General features: G+C 44.0%; 1 protein-coding gene across 7 annotated transcripts in view; it reads right to left on the bottom strand.

The window, feature by feature from the left end:
• The window catches only part of kcnab2a (potassium voltage-gated channel subfamily A regulatory beta subunit 2a), a 134920-nt gene that overhangs the window by 104351 nt on the left and 13610 nt on the right, over positions 1-16959 (bottom strand). For 3 of the 7 annotated variants that reach the window (XM_065001875.1, XM_065001873.1, XM_065001878.1), the window contains exon 2: positions 3965-4011. The exons of 1 other annotated variant lie outside the window; for it this stretch is intronic. The gene's annotated coding sequence lies outside the window, so the exon portion shown is untranslated. Of the gene's footprint in view, positions 1-3194; positions 3307-3964; positions 4545-11861; positions 11924-16959 lie in introns of those variants that run through there. 3 more of the 7 variants (XM_065001874.1, XM_029683441.2, XM_065001877.1) reach the window with 3 other exon arrangements.

Below are 16959 nucleotides of genomic sequence, written 5' to 3'. Positions count from 1 at the left end.
TGCCTCAGCAGCTATAGGCGCCAGAAAGCTCACCACATACAGTTCAGAGTAATAACCAGTAGTCTTCATTACGAGCCCTCTGCCTCATCACTGCATTCCACTACTGTATCTCCCATTGCTCTCAAGCTTCAGGTGACTCTTCAGTTTATAGGCCTACGTAGGTGTAGACCTACTCAAGTTTACTCTAAAGACGTTCTAAATGCTATCTACTTAGCTAATGTTAGCCCAAAACAACACAAAAAGGTCACTGGGTGGGGCATAGGTGATCCTTTCCGATTCATATGAAGCCTCAACTGATTCTGAAGACAAAAAAAAAAAAAGTGTTTCTGACTGAAAAAAAATTTTGAACGGTCATCCACCTCGGAATTGCAAGTAAGAAACTCGGCAATATATATATATTATATATATATTAATATATATTTCAAGCATCTCAGAGTAGTAGGGCTGATTTAGGAACAGTTTAGTCTTTTAGATCAATGATTACATGGACGGACCTGATCCTAGAACAGACCCAGAGAGCACACGTACAGTAGAGACGTAGAATCCACAGCCCACACTGAGCTGTTCTAATCAATCTGAAGCCACCGTGTCAGGTGCAGACATTTCCCTTATAACTCACATCACAAAATACCATTGTCACATAAGTGACGTGTCTAAACCACGCTAGATCATCATTCAGCGTCACAAAATATTGCCTAGCTTCTGTACTTGACCAGGCAGGACCAGCACACCCTGTATAAAGAAGTACCACGGTGTTCAAAGTATACTGTACACACGGCAGAATTCACATGGCTTTTATATACACTGTAGTCAATAGTCTAATTCACATATCACTTAGGCTATGTGAATTTATTCATATAGGCTACTAGTCAGAAAGTACCTACTATTGGATCCCAAGTCAAACATTGCACTTTCTGCATTGGAACAGACAAGTTAGTCATTATCACATGTGAAGAAGCTGGGTAGGAAATTCTGAGAATGAATGTCATTTCTGTGACTTGTGAAAGTGGAAGTGTGGAGAGATGACTGCTGTGTGCAGGGCTGGGCCTGCTGCAGTGCGATATACAGCTAGGCCCCCTGTGAGGTGTGAACACTTCCAATTCTGATCAGCTCCGTCAGTGTCTGAGTGGGAGGTTGAGATTACTACACCACCCCAGAAAACATCAGAATGACTTTACCACGGAGGTCATTCATTTGGCAATTGGCCATGCAGAGCTTCTACATTCTCATTAAGAGTTCAGTCAGACAATTCAATTCAGAAAAGTGTGTTAGTAATGCATCTGAACTGAGAAAGTATTTACCATTGCTCAAGGTTATTTTGGCCTTACCTTGCATTACTTGTTTCAGTCAGGACCCAGTCCAGTCAGGACAAGGTGCCAAAAATGTTGAGTGGAGCTGAGCCCATCCAGCAGCTACGTCTACACTAAGCACTTTATCACTGGGAATCAATTAAGCCTTTTATTAGCCACGACATCCTCCTGCTTCCACTGAACGGCTATATTTTAGTGCTTGGCTCACTGTCATCAGGGTGATTTTAAAACCTATGAAGACAGAGTCCTGCCACACAGCATGGAGTGTGAGGCGCTGGCACAGCATTATGACAACAGCAGTAAGGGCCCTCTAGGCCACTCGGGGACCAAACCCTACAGCGAATCCAGCACTGGAAGACGCATTCTGTAGAAACTGGACGAAGCAATGTACTCAATAGGCCTAGTTATCATGGCACTTTTTAGTCAGTGAAAATTCATAGCAGGCATAACACAGCCTAGCTATAGGCATCCTCAGAAGAACACCAGGAGGAAGCTTCCTCTGGGGAAGCCGTTCTTTTCTGGCCGTGTGGACTCCGTTTCCTGGGAAACAACAAACAGTATCGTCACAGAGCCAAACCAGTGTGAGGCTGTATGTCGCCCTCTGAAAGAACACAGTAATCACATCACACTAATCCAACAGAGCTGGAACCGAGCTGAGGCTAGCTAGCGGAATCCTCAGTGAGGACAGAGAAAAGTCAACTGCAGGTCATTGGTATTTTACCCACTCTCACCAAATCAACTAGAATATAGGTGACCAATATGAGGTAATACAGAGTGGTGTTAAGATGTACTGGTTAAGATGCTCAGAAGGCAGTACGTAGCACTGACAGAGCAAGAGGGTCATGGAGTTGCATTAAGTTTGCTGTATAACTGTCAGGGTATACAGCTCTGCTGAACACTTCAGAGTACAAGTTACACCTAAGAGGGACATATAAACCCCTCCCACAGTGGGTTGCTGTTAAGACTACTATGCATCACAGCCACAGAGGGCTGAGGAAGAAAACACACCTGCTGGGCAGATGTGTGACAAAACAGACATCTATATATATATATATATATATATATATATATACATACATACATACACGTACGTATATACATACATACGTGTGTATATATATATATATATATATATATATATATATATATATATATATATATATATATATATATATATACACACACGTATGTATGTATATACGTACGTACGTATGTATGTATGTATGACAATACACACATACATATATATTGTCTATGTATGTATGTATGTATGTATGTATGTATGTATGTATGTATGTATGTATGTATGTATACATACATACATGTATGTATGTATGCATGTATGTATGTATACATACATACATGTATGTATGTATGCATGTATGTATGCATGCATGTGGGTATGTATGCATGTATGTATGCATGCATGTGGGTATGTGTGTGTGGCCCATGAAGAGCGCTAATGAGACAGGCCACTACCTCTCAACTAGAGGATTATTACAGAGCTCTGTTTAGGGAAATCTCCCTCATGAGCATCCAGGAAGTTCTCCTCTGTGGGAGTACTGTACATCAGCCTGGTCATCCCTCAGCAGTCTGCTGCTGCTGCACAGTACGTCGGTCTCTGAAGACTACAAAGATCAGCTGTAACACATCTACTTCCAATTACACCCAGTGTTCCTCTCCAATGTCCTATAGAAGGCCTCGTCAAGGCCGACCGAACATCACAACTTTACAGTGTTAATGTTGGCTAAATGCATCACGTAGTCTGTCATCACAATAGATGTATAACCGCGCACAAAACATTAAGGAAATTGTCATAACATTGCTGTCATACTAACTGTATAACTGACAACCACTTTCTGCAAGGCTGGTGTAAAAACTCACCTAAGGATATTCAGTATCAAAACAGAGATCTGCCTTGCTCTCCGTTCTCTGCTGCTGCTGGCTACATGCAACAACTTACTGCACCAAACCCCTGCAGCGAGCCTCTTCTGCGCTGCTCACCCCAGCCTTGGACAAGAGCCCAGAGGAAGCCTCAACGCCACTGTCAGCTGCTACAGCCCCAGCATGAGAAGGTGATGGAATAACCCACAGCCAGCCAGCCTGCCACAGCCAACTGTCACAACCGCTGGACTACAAACATCACAACATTAGAAAATCAGGTTATTTACATGTCTTGCTGGGGTGTGTTGCATAAAGACGACATTGTCTGCAACAGATGGGCACTGCAGCATTGACAGAAGCAGATAAGGGTTCCGGCTCAAAACTCACCACTCAGTACAGACTGTGTGCATTTGTGTCGTGCGTGTACCCTCACAGCAAAGCTATTTTAAGGTGGTTCTCTATAAATCCCACAGCATGGCCAGTCCCGGGATTAATTTAAGAGGACAGGTCATGCATAAAACATGAGACAGACCGAGAGAGAGTGGGGAGACAGAGCAGAAATACACCCAGTGTCATATGGTATGCACAGACGCCTCTCAGTGAAGCAAGAGCAACAAACCAAAGACTAGATCCATACGATGCTAATTACTGACGAATTGTATGTCATCTGCTGTGCTACAAGCACACACACTGAGGGAATGAGATAAGAGAAAGGGAAAGAGATGAAGGAGAGCGGCGCCTCAGCCACGATGCTGTAGTCTAACACCTACCTCTGCTCAGTGGTGCTGGCTACTGCTCAGGCAGCGATCTGATCCTCCTGACGTAGGGATGGGATGGAGGTAGAGCAGAGCAGGAACGGTACAGCAAGATTCCAAGAAGAAGGAGAGAGAGACAAGAGGAGAGTGGATGAATGAGACAGGACTGGTGGATGGCTCCCCTCTAGTATGCGTTCCTGTGTCAGTGGTTATGTTACTGAGTGACGGAGAGAATGAGCATGAGACAGCTAGAAAGAGACCGGGAGAGATGGAGAGAGGGAGAGAGAATGAATGTGTGTGTGATGAGTGAACCTTGCGAGTCAGTGAGAGTCCCTGAGAACAGATGCGTTAAAAGGCACCCCCTACCTCCCTCACACCTCCTTTTGCACTGTCAGCAGCACTGGAGTGAGCATGTGGGGGGACAGGGGGAGAGAGCAAGAAACAGATCGAGTGTGATAAAAATAAAAAAAGGCAGCGGGAATCGGCTTTGTCCAATATTAATTAATTAAAGCGATGATTGGAGAGAACGGAGACAATGGCAGGGAACCATTTTCTCAGAGACAAGGGCAAGGCTTGTAGCTCATCACTGAAGCACAAAAAAGCCTTGAGCGGGTTCAAAGCCTGGCTGACACCGCATTATGTTTCCCTTTTTCCAGAGAGAAAACACAGCAATTAGGCTACACAATCTGACTGCCTTTCTTCTCAAAGCATTACATGAAATCTTGTATTAGACGGAGTACAAGGGCTGCAAACTACGCAATCCTTTTTGGCATCTGGTTTGAGGGGTATAATAGTAGCGGTGTACACTGACTCGATAACTGCGTTCATCAGGAAGTGCATAGACAATGTTGTTCCTACTGTGATGATTAGAACTCATCCAAACCAAAAACACCACATTTAACCATGGCATGGTGACTGGGAATATGCATGGATGTGTACAAAACAGACTGACTATGACATCAGAAAGGCAATCAGAGGCAAAACGACAGTACAGGGAGAAAGAGGAGGAGTCGCAATTCAACTGCTCAGACACCGATGTGTATGTGGCAGGGACTCCAGATAGTCATGGATTATAAAAAGGGTAAGCCAGCCACATCGCAGACTCCGATGCCTCGATTCCAGATAAGCTGAACACCTCCTTCACCCGCTTCGAGGAAAACAATGTCGGGCCACTAATGCGGGCCCCCCCACAAGCACCGTGTGCCTTTGTTCTCAGTGGCCGACATGAGAAAGTCATTTAAGTGTATTAACCCTCGCAAGGCTGCCGGCCCAGAGGGCATCCCAAGCCGCATCATCAGAGCATGTGCAGCCCAGCTGGCTGGAGTGTTTATGGACATATTCAATTTCTCCATTTCCCAGTCTGTTGGTCCCACTTGCTTCAAGATGTCCACCATTGTTCTGATAACCAAGAAAGCGAAGGTAACTGAACTAAAAAGCCTATCGCCCCATAGCACTCACGTCTCATCATGAAAAACTTCCAGAGGCTTGTTAAGGACCATACATATTACCTCCAACTTACACGACACCCTAGACCTACAATTTGCATATCACCAACAGATCCAAGGACTTAAGCAATCACAATCACACCGTACACTGCCCTATCCCACCCTGACAAGAGATATACCTAATGTAAGAATGCTGTTCATCAACTACAGCTCAGCCTTCAACACCATAGTACCCTCCAAGCTCATCACTAAGCTCAGGGCCCTGGGTCTGAACCCCTCACTGTGCAACTGGGTCCTGGACTTCCTGACAGGCCGACCCCAAGCGGTGAAGGTAGGCAACAACACCTCCGCCACACTGATCCTCAACACAGGGGCCCCACAGGGTTGCGTGCTCAGCCGCCTCCTGCACTCCCTGTTCTCCCATGACTGCGTGGCCACGCATGTTTGTGACAACAGTGGTAGGCATTAGAGGTTGACCGATTATGATTTTTCAACACCGATACCGATTATTGGAGGACTCCCCCAAAAAAAACGGATACCGATTAATCTGCCTTTTTTTTTTTTTGTAATAATGACAATTAAAATTACTGAATGAACACTTCTTTTAACTTGATATAATACATCAATAAAATCAATTTAGCCTCAAATAAATAATGAAACCTGTTCAATTTGGTTTAAATAATGCAAAAAGTAAGTGTTGGAGAAGAAAGTAAAAGTGCCATGTGCCATGGAAGAAAGCTAACATTTAAGTTCCTTGCTCAGAACATGAAAACATATGAAAGCTGTTGGTTCCTTTTAACATGAGTCTTCAATTTTCCCAGGTTAGAAGTTTTAGGCTGTAGTTATTATAGGACTATTTCTCTCTATACGATTTGTATTTCATACACCGTTGACTATTGGATGTTCTTATAGGCACTTTAGTATTGCCAGTGTAACAGTATAGCTTCCGTCCCTCTCCTCGCCGCTACCTGGGCTCGAACCAGGAACACATCGACAACAGCCACCCTCGAAGCAGCGTTACCCATGCAGAGCAAGGGGAAGAACTACTCCAAGTCTCAGAGCGAGTGATGTTTGAAACGCTATTAGCACGCACCCCGCTAACTAGCTAGCCATTTCACATCGGTTACACCAGCGTAATTTCGAGAGTTGATAGGCTTGAAGTCATAAACAGTGCAATGCTTGAAAAATTGCGAAGAGCTGCTGGCAAAACACAGGAAAGTGCTGTTTGAATGAACGCTTACGAGCCTGCTGCTGCCTATCATCGCTCAGTCAGACTGCTCTATCAAATCATAGACTTGATTACACACAGCAATACGAGCATTAGGTCATTAATATGGTCGAATCTGGAAACTATAATTTCGAAAACAAATAGTTTATTCTTTCAAATCAAATTTATTTGTCACATACACATGGTTAGCAGATGTTAATGCGAGTGTAGTGAAATGCTTGTGCTTCTAGTTCCGACAATGCAGTAATAACCAACAAGTAATCTAGCTAACAATTCCAAAACTACTACCTTATAGACACAAGTAAGGGGATAAGAATATGTACATAAAGATATATGAGTGAGTGATGGTACAGAGCGGCATAGGCAAGATACAGTAGATGGTATTGAGTGCAGTATATACATATGAGATGAGTATGTAAACAAAGTGGCATAGTTAAAGTGGCTAGTGATACATGCATTACATAAAGATGCAGTAGATGATATAGAGTACAGTATATACATATACATATGAGATGAATAATGTAGGGTATGTAAACATTATATTAGGTAGCATTGTTTAAAGTGGCTAGTGATATATTTTACATCATTTCCCATCATTAAAGTGGCTGGAGTTGAGTCAGTGTGTTGGCAGCAGCCACTCAATGTTAGTGGTGGCTGTTTAACAGTCTGATGGCCTTGAGATAGAAGCTGTTTTTCAGTCTCTCGGTCCCAGCTTTGATGCACCTGTACTGACCTCGCCTTCTGGATGATAGCGGGGTGAACAGGCAGTGGCTCGGGTGGTTGTTGTTCTTGATGATCTTTATGGCCTTCCTGTGACATCGGGTGGTGTAGGTGTCCTGGAGGGCAGGTAGTTTGCCCCCGGTGATGCGTTGTGCAGACCTCACTACCCTCTGGAGAGCCTTACGGTTGTGGGCGGAGCAGTTGCCGTACCAGGCGGTGATACAGCCCGACAGGATGCTCTCGATTGTGCATCTGTAGAAGTTTGTGAGTGCTTTTGGTGACAAGCAGAATTTCTTCAGCCTCCTGAGGTTGAAGAGGCGCTGATGCGCCTTCTTCACGATGCTGTCTGTGTGGGTGGACCAATTCAGTTTGTCTGTGATGTGTACGCCAAGGAACTTAAAACTTACTACCCTCTCCACTACTGTCCTATCAATGTGGATAGGAGGGTGTTCCCTCTGCTGTTTCCTGAAGTCCACAATCATCTCCTTAGTTTTGTTGACGTTGAGTGTGAGGTTATTTTCCTGACACCACACTCCGAGGGCCCTCACCTCCTCCCTGTAGGCCGTCTCGTCGTTGTTGGTAATCAAGCCTACCACTGTTGTGTCGTCCGCAAACTTGATGATTGAGTTGGAGGCGTGCATGGCCACGCAGTCGTGGGTGAACAGGGAGTATAGGAGAGGGCTCAGAACGCACCCTTGTGAGGCCCCAGTGTTGAGGATCAGCGGGGTGGAAATGTTGTTGCCTACCCTCACCACCTGAAGTCCAGTACCCAGTTGCACAGGGCGGGGTCGAGACCCAGGGTCTCGAGCTTGATGACGAGCTTGGAGGGCACTATGGTGTTAAATGCCGAGCTGTAGTCGATGAACAGCATTCTCACATAGGTATTCCTCTTGTCCAGATGGGTTAGGGCAGTGTGCAGTGTGGTTGAGATTGCATCGTCTGTGGACCTATTTGGGCGGTAAGCAAATTGGAGTGGGTCTAGGGTGTCAGTTAGGGTGGAGGTGATATGGTCCTTGACTAGTCTCTCAAAGCACTTCATGATGACGGAAGTGAGTGCTACGGGGCGGTAGTCGTTTAGCTCAGTTACCTTAGCTTTCTTGGGAACAGGAACAATGGTGGCCCTCTTGAAGCATGTGGGAACAGCAGACTGGTATAGGGATTGATTGAATATGTCCGTAAACACACCAGCCAGCTGGTCTGCGCATGCTCTGAGGGCGCGGCTGGGGATGCCGTCTGGGCCTGCAGCCTTGCGAGGGTTAACACGTTTAAATGTCTTACTCACCTCGGCTGCAGTGAAGGAGAGACTGCATGTTTTCGTTGCAGGCCGTGTCAGTGGCAATGTATTGTCCTCAAAGCGGGCAAAAAAGTTATTTAGTCTGCCTGGGAGCAAGACATCCTGGTCCGTGACTGGGCTGGGTTTCTTCTTGTAGTCCGTGATTGACTGTAGACCCTGCCACATGCCTCTTGTGTCTGAGCCATTGAATTGAGATTCCACTTTGTCTCTGTACTGACGCTTAGCTTGTTTAATAGCCTTGCGGAGGGAATAGCTGCATTGTTTATATTCGGACATATTACCAGACACCTTGCCCTGATTAAAAGCAGTGGTTCGCGCTTTCAGTTTCACGCGAATGCTGCCATCAATCCACGGTTTCTGGTTTGGGAATGTTTTAAGCGTATTAAGCGTATTCGTCAATGTTGTTGACTGACGCAATACGAAACATATCCCAGTCCACGTGATGGAAGCAGTCTTGGAGTGTGGAATCAGATTGGTCGGACCAGCGTTGAACAGACCTCAGCGCGGGATCTTCTTGTTTTAGTTTCTGTCTGTAGGCAGGGATCAACAAAATGGAGTCGTGGTCAGCTTTTCCGAAAGGAGGGCGGGGCAGGGCCTTATATGCGTCGCGGAAGTTAGAATAGCAGTGATCCAAGGTTTTTCCAGCCCTGGTTGCGCAATCGATATGCTGATAAAATTGTTTTCAGATTAGCCTTGTTAAAGTCCCCAGCTACAATGAATGCAGCCTCCGGATAAATGGATTCCAGTTTGCAAAGAGTCAAATAAAGTTTGTTCAGAGCCATCGATGTGTCTGCTTGGGGGGAATATATACGGCTGTGATTATAATCGAAGAGAATTCCCTTGGAAGATAATGCGGTCGACATTTGATTGTGAGGAATTCTAAATCAGGTGAACAGAAGGACTTGAGTACCTGTATGTTGTTATGATCACACCACGTCACGTTAACCATGAAGCATACGCCCCCGCCCCTCTTCTTACCAGAAAGATGTTTGTTTCTGTCGGCGCGATGCGTGGAGAAACCAGCTGGCTGCACCGATTCCGATAGCGTCTCTCCAGTGAGCCATGCTTCCGTGAAGCAAAGAACGTTACAGTCTCTGATGTCCCTCTGGAATGCTACCCTTGCTCGGATTTCATCAACCTTGTTGTCAATAGACTGGACATTGGCGAGAAGAATGCTAGGGAGTGGTGCACGATGTGCCCGTCTCCGGAGTCTGACCAGAAGACCGCTCCGTTTCCCCCTTTTACGACGTCTTTGTTTTGGGTCGCAGGCTGGGATCCATTCCGTTGTCCTGGGTAAAAGGCAGAACACAGGATCCGCTTCGCGAAAGTTATATTCTTGGTCGTACTGATGGTGAGTTGACGCTGCTCTTATGTTCAGTAGTTCTTCTCGACTGTATGTAATGAAACCTAAGATGACCTGGGGTACTAATGTAAGAAATAACACGTAAAAAAAACAAAAAACTAGCTAAATATGCAGGTTTAAAAATACACTGCTCAAAAAAATAAAGGGAACACTAAAATAACACATCCTAGATCTGAATGAATGAAATATTCTTATTAAATACTTTTTTCTTTACATAGTTGAATGTGCTGACAACAAAATCACACAAAAATGATCAATGGAAATCAAATGTATCAACCCATGGAGGTATGGATTTGGAGTCACACTCAAAATTAAAGTGGAAAACCACACTACAGGCTGATCCAACTTTGATGTAATGTCCTTAAAACAAGTCAAAATGAGGCTCAGTAGTGTGTGTGGCCTCCACGTGCCTGTATGACCTCCCTACAACGCCTGGGCATGCTCCTGATGAGGTGGCGGATGGTCTCCTGAGAAATCTCCTCCCAGACCTGGACTAAAGCATCCGTTAACTCCTGGACAGTCTGTGGTGCAACGTGGCGTTGGTGGATGGAGCGAGACACGATGTCCCAGATGTGCTCAATTGGATTCAAGTCTGGGGAACGGGCGGGCCAGTCCATAGCATCAATGCCTTCCTCTTGCAGGAACTGCTGACACACTCCAGCCACATGAGGTCCAGCATGGTCTTGCATTAGGAGGAATCCAGGGCCAACCGCACCAGCATATGGTCTCACAAGGGGTCTGAGGATCTCATCTCGGTACCTAATGGCAGTCAGGCTACCTCTGGCGAGCATATGGAGGGCTGTGCGGACCCCCAAAGAAATGCCACCCCACACCATGACTGACCCACCGCCAAACCGGTCATGCTGGAGGATGTTGCAGGCAGCAGAACGTTCTCCACAGCGTCTCCAGACTCTGTCACGTGCTCAGTGTGAACCTGCTTTCATCTGTGAAGAGCACAGGGCGCCAGTGGCGAATTTGCCAATCTTGGTGTTCTCTGGCAAATGCCAAACGTCCTGCACGGTGTTGGGCTGTAAGCACAACCCCCACCTGTGGACGTCGGGCCCTCATACCAACCTCATGGAGTCTGTTTCTGACCGTTTGAGCAGACACATGCACAAAGCATTTGTATTCAAAATGTAACTAGTACTTTTAGGTGTCAGGGAAAATGTATGGAGTAAAATGTACAGTATTTTCTTTAGGAATGTAGTGAAGTAAAAGTAGTCAAAAATATATATTTGCATGATATGGGCAAATAATCTATGACTTTTTTTTACCAAATGCTGCAGTTGCAATTTGACTTGAGAATTAGAGCAAAACTGTTGGAATGGAAATATGACTAATCTAATTCTATAGTTAGAATACAATAGTGGGCACTTTGAATACAGTGTTGTTTGAGATGACAACGAATTAAAATGCCAGTGAGGAGTTATTTTGACAGGGTCGGAAATAAAGTGTTGCTAAGTGTTTCCTAGGGGACCCTATAAGCTTTGGCTGCATTGCATGTTCTCTTTGCTACTTCATGTAGCTATTCTTGCTTTGCATATTCCTCTTTAGATACTGTTGCACAAACATGCTGATTTAGGTCTACACCATCACTAATATTATCAGGCTGTATAACTAATTATGTTAGCTAGATACGTTTGCTCTTACTCAATAATAATAATAATAATAATAAATGTACTAATTATTATGTAAGCTGTTGCTGGAGAAGGCACCAGGCGTTTTACGTGCCCCCAGCCGATTGCGTTTTTTGTTCGTTCATTTGCGTTGTTTATAAGTTTACTTATTTTGTACATAATGTTGCCGCTACCATCTCTTATGCCCGAAAATAACTTCTAGACATCAGGACTGCAATTACTCACCACGGACTAGCAGAATCTTTTTTTCCATTTCACGACTCTGACGCAAAGGATATACTGCTTCCGACTCTGACGCAAAGGATATACTGCTTCCTCGGGAACAGGTCCCGATCCCCGTGATCAGCGTGAAGAGGAGGCAGAGAAAGAGGGGCCGAAGAGCGGGTTGCCTTCTGAGAATTCATAGGCGATCCGGAAAAAAAACCCACTTCCCTCAATTCTGACATCAAACATGCAATCCTTGGAGAATAAAATTGACAAGTTAAACGGAAGATAAAACAACCAACGGAATATTAAAAAGGAACATCTAATGCTTCAAGGAGTCGTGGCTGAATGACAATATAACCAGAGGCCTACTGATTAATCAGAATGGCTGATTAATTAAGGCCGATTACATGTTTTCATAACAATCGGAAATCTGTATTTTTGGGCGGCAATTTTTTTTTAAATTGTTTTTTTAAATACGTTTATTTAACTAGGCAAGTCAGTTAAGAACACATTCTTATTTTCAATGACGGCCTAGGAACGGTGGGTTAACTAACTGCCTTGTTCAGGGGCAGAAAGACAGATTTTCACCTTGTCAGCTCGGGGGATCCAATCTTGCAACCTTACAGTTAACTAGTCCAACGCTACAACCACCTGCCTCTCGTTGCTCTCCACAAGGAGACTGCCTGTTAAGCGAATGCGGAGTCAGGGTATATGCAACAGTTTGGGCAGCCTGGCTCATTGCGAACTAATTTGACATAACATTGAAGGTTGTGAAATGTAACAAGAATATTTAGACTTAGGGATACCACCCGTTAGATAAAATACCGAACGGTTCCGTATTTCACCGAAATAATAGTTTCCGGATTCGACCATATTAATGACCAAAGGCTCGTATTTCTGTGTGTTATAACTAAGTCTATGATTTGATAGAGCAGTCTGAGCGATGGTAGGCAGCAGCAGGCTCGTAAGCATTCATTCAAACAGCACTTTTGTGCGTTTTGCCAGCAGCTCTTCGCAAGCACAGCGCTGTTTATGACTTCAAGCCTATCAGCCTAATGGCTGGTGTAACCGATGTGAAATGGCTAGCTAGTTAGCAGGGTGCGCGCTAATAGCGTTTCAAATGTCACTAGCTCTGAGACTTGGAGTAGTTATTCCCCTTGCTCTGCAAGGCTTTGATCTCAAAACAAGTGCATCTACTCACTATTGCTCGTGCTGTAACAGTCCAGTTCAAATTAAATGGCACAGATCCATATGACAATGATCCATTTGTATATAGGCCTACTGTAGCTCTGATTGGTTATGCTGCACCAGTCTGTGTAGAGTATGGGTGGAGTAGTGTGTCTCAATGCAATAGAATCCTACTCCTATGCGTTCTGCCTACAACAAAATCTCTTGCATAGTATTTTGTTTCAGTATGTCGCATTGAAAGGGTCTAATATTGCGTTGATTCAAACACAATTGCCACAGTAAAGGGAAACGTTGGTAGTGTTAACAGGGAAAACTCTAGAACAGTGGTCACCAACCTTTTCTGAGTCAAGATCAAGCCGAGATCCTCCACACAGATATTTTTCTTAACATGACTTAAAAAAGCCTATGAAACATTAACCAATTAAAAACAGTACTGTAGCAATGAGGTTTGTGAAGTAACCTATTGGCCCAATACATTATCACTGCATATTGGCTTTGCTTGAATTGCTCTGCCAATGGATTGTTCATTTTTGTAATTTATTTTTTATGTAGGCTATATGATCGCACCGCTAAAAGATCTGTTGTATTACTTGTGAAGCACAGCTGAGTGAGCATACATTAAAATCATTAGCTTTTTATTTTACTGGGCTGATGGTGCCTGCATCTGGTGGTCAGTCTCAGGTGTGGGAGAGAGCAGCAGACTGAACATCCCTCTGCTCTCCCTTTCCTCCACGGACTAAAAAAGGACATTGATGACAAAACTCGAGTCGCACCGCATTACTTCTGCGTCATGCATAAATTAAAGTTCTTACTCCTATGAACAGAGAAAGTGAAATATTCCTAGATATTAATACCCAAGCCGCTAATAACACCAACTCAAGCCTATCCATACACTTTCCTTCTCATTCATTAAGGCTGCCGTGCTTGTTGTAGCTCTGAGTAGAAATAGGAACGTGCATTTATGGCTTATAAAAGTGTTTAATACAAAGTGTTGACAAGTTCTTACTCAGCACTAAACATGAACTCACTCAAACAGAAGTGCTTTGTTGTATTCGTTGAAAGTCTCTCTAGTCAGTTTTAAATGTTTTAAAACCTTACAGTATCAACTTTGCTGTAGCTTTCCATTATACCTGCTACGTTACTGCAGACATGGTAATCTGAGCTAGAGGTCGACCGATTAATCGGAATGGCCAATTAAATTAGGGCCGATTTCAAGTTTTCATAGCAAATCGGTAATCGGCATTTATGGACACCGATTATGGCCGATTACATTGCACTCCCCGAGGAGACTGCGTGGCAGGCTGACCACCTGTTATGAGAGTGGCACAAGGAGCCACGGTAAGTAGCTAGCTAGCATTAAACTTATCTTTATAAAACACAATCAATCTTCACATAATCACTAGTTAACTACACATGGTTGATGATATTACTAGTTTATCTAGCTTGTCCTGCGTTGCATATAATCGATGCCTGTTAATTTATCATCGAATCATAGCCTACTTCGACAAATGGGTGATGATTTAACAAGTGCATTCGCGAAAAAAAAATCACTGTCGTTGCACAAAATGTGTACCTAACTATAAACATCAATGCCTTTCCTTAAAATCAATACACATTTTTAAACCTGCATATTTAGTTAATATTGCCTGCTAAAATGAATTTCTTTTAACTAGGGAAATTGTGTCACTTCTTACGTTCTGTGCAAGCAGAGTCCGGGTATATGCAGCAGTTTGGGCTGCCTGGCTCGGTGCGAACTGTGTGAAGACCATTTATTCCTAACAAAGACCGTAATTAATTTGACAGAATTGTACATAATTATGGACATAACATTGAAGGTTGTGCAATGTAACAGCAATATTTAGACTCAGGGATGCCACCCATTAGATAAAATACGGAATGGTTCCGTATTTCATTGAAAGAATAAACGTTTCGTTTTCTAAATGAGTGTTTCCGGATTTGACCATATTAACTACGTAAGGCTCGTATTTCTGTGTTATATTATAATTAAGTCTATGATTTGATAGCATTCATTCAAACAGCACTCCTGCATTTGCTAGCAACACTTCGCTGTGCTTCAAGCATTGTGCTGTTTATGACTAGCCTATCAACTCCCGAGATTAGGCTGGCAATACTATAGTTCCTATAAGAATTTCCATTAGTCAAAGGTATATGAAATACAAATGGTATAGAGAGAAATAGTCCTATAATAACTACAACCTAAAACTTCTTACCTGGGAATATTGAAGACTCATGTTAAAACGAACCACCAGATTTCATATGTTCTCATGTTCTGAGCAAGGAACTTAAACGTTAGCTTTCTTACATAGTACATATTGCACTTCATTCAGTATTGGTGTAATGGTCATTATATATAAAAAATAATTACAATATAAAATAAATATCGGCCAATTAAATTGGTATCTTTTTTAGGTCCTCCAATAATATCGGTGTGAAAATCATAAAAATCGGTCGACCTCTAATCTGAGCCATCCAATTGGCCAGTGGAAGGCATAATAGTGCACTTGATATGCTCTCCGAGCCCGCCGAGGAGGCAGAGTTTGTGCCTTCAGCCACATGAAATGGTTAAAAATGGCATTTTGCCTACCCCGCGTGCAGGGCACCTGAAATTGGGTGCACCTACCACTAAAAAAATAAAGCTTTATCATTGGGTTTTTTGCAGAAATATTTGTCGATCGACTAGGCATGCTTTGGAGATCGACTGGTTGGTGACCGCTGCTCTAGAAAGTGTAGTGAAGTTAAATCACGTGTTTCTCTCAGTGAACTGATATTTCCTTGTTCTGCACAGCAGTCCCAGGGGAGCTGTGTGGCGGTATCGGGCTAGGGGTAACATTTCTCCAGCTTCTGTGCCACCTCCACCTCGCGTCAACCCTTCTCACATGTACCGAGATGCCACCCTCATGGAGTCTGTTTCTGACCGTTTGAGCAGACACATGCACATTTGTGGCCTGCTGGAGGTCATTTTGCAGGGCTCTGGCAGTGCTCCTCCTGCTCCTCCTTGCACAAAGGCAGAGGTAGCGGTCCTGCTGCTGGGTTGTTGCCCTCCTACAGCCTCCTCCACGTCTCCTGGAATACCTAGGATAGGATAAAGTAATCCTTCTCACCTCCCCCCCCCCCCCCCCTTAAAAGACCTAGATGCACTATTGTAAAGTGGCTGTTCCACTGGATGTCAAGGTGAAAGCACCAATTTGTAAGTCGCTCTGGATAAGAGCGTCTGCTAAATGACTTAAATGTAAATGTAAAATGTCCCAGCAGGGTCCCACAGACAGAAGACTAGGGGGCATAAATGCCATGTCTCTCCATTGGAAGTTGAAGGACCGCTGGATAGGAGAATGCAGCTTGGGCTTCTTCAAACCCTTTTCCATTATTAACATGATCACAGTTCCCAGGTGAGTATGCGCTGTATGCCCAGAGTGAGTGTCTGAAGTGTATTAGGATGTTCTCCTCTGGATCGGAGCCAGGCAATGACATAAGGGAGATCTGGGCACCATCTGTGCTCCTGTCCCTGACAGGCATTTAAGTGTTTGCCCTCCTCACTACCAACTGGGCACATATACACACACAGAAGTTGGAAGGGCTGGAGTCATTAAAACTTATTTTTCAACCACTCCACAAATCTCGTTAACCTTTTATGGCTGCATCCCTTGTTCTCAATTTCCACCTGAAGACATACCCTAATCTAACTGCCTGTAGCTCAGCCTCAGAAGCAAGGATATGCATATTCTTGGTATCATTTGAATGGAAACATTCTTTAAGTTTGTGGAAATGTTAATTGAATGTATGAGAATATAACAGTAGATCTGGTGTTAGAAAAGAGAAAGAAAGAACATACGTTCTGTTTTTTATTGTTGTAGCATCATCTTTCACATGTACTAGAATAGCCACACAGTCAGATAGGATGCTGGAGATA

Source organism: Oncorhynchus nerka, linkage group LG15 (genome assembly GCF_034236695.1).
Source record: "Oncorhynchus nerka isolate Pitt River linkage group LG15, Oner_Uvic_2.0, whole genome shotgun sequence".
Classification (NCBI taxonomy): domain Eukaryota; kingdom Metazoa; phylum Chordata; class Actinopteri; order Salmoniformes; family Salmonidae; genus Oncorhynchus; species Oncorhynchus nerka.
The sequence above is the reverse complement of the archived record's forward strand: the minus strand, read 5'-3'. Positions and strand labels throughout refer to the sequence as shown.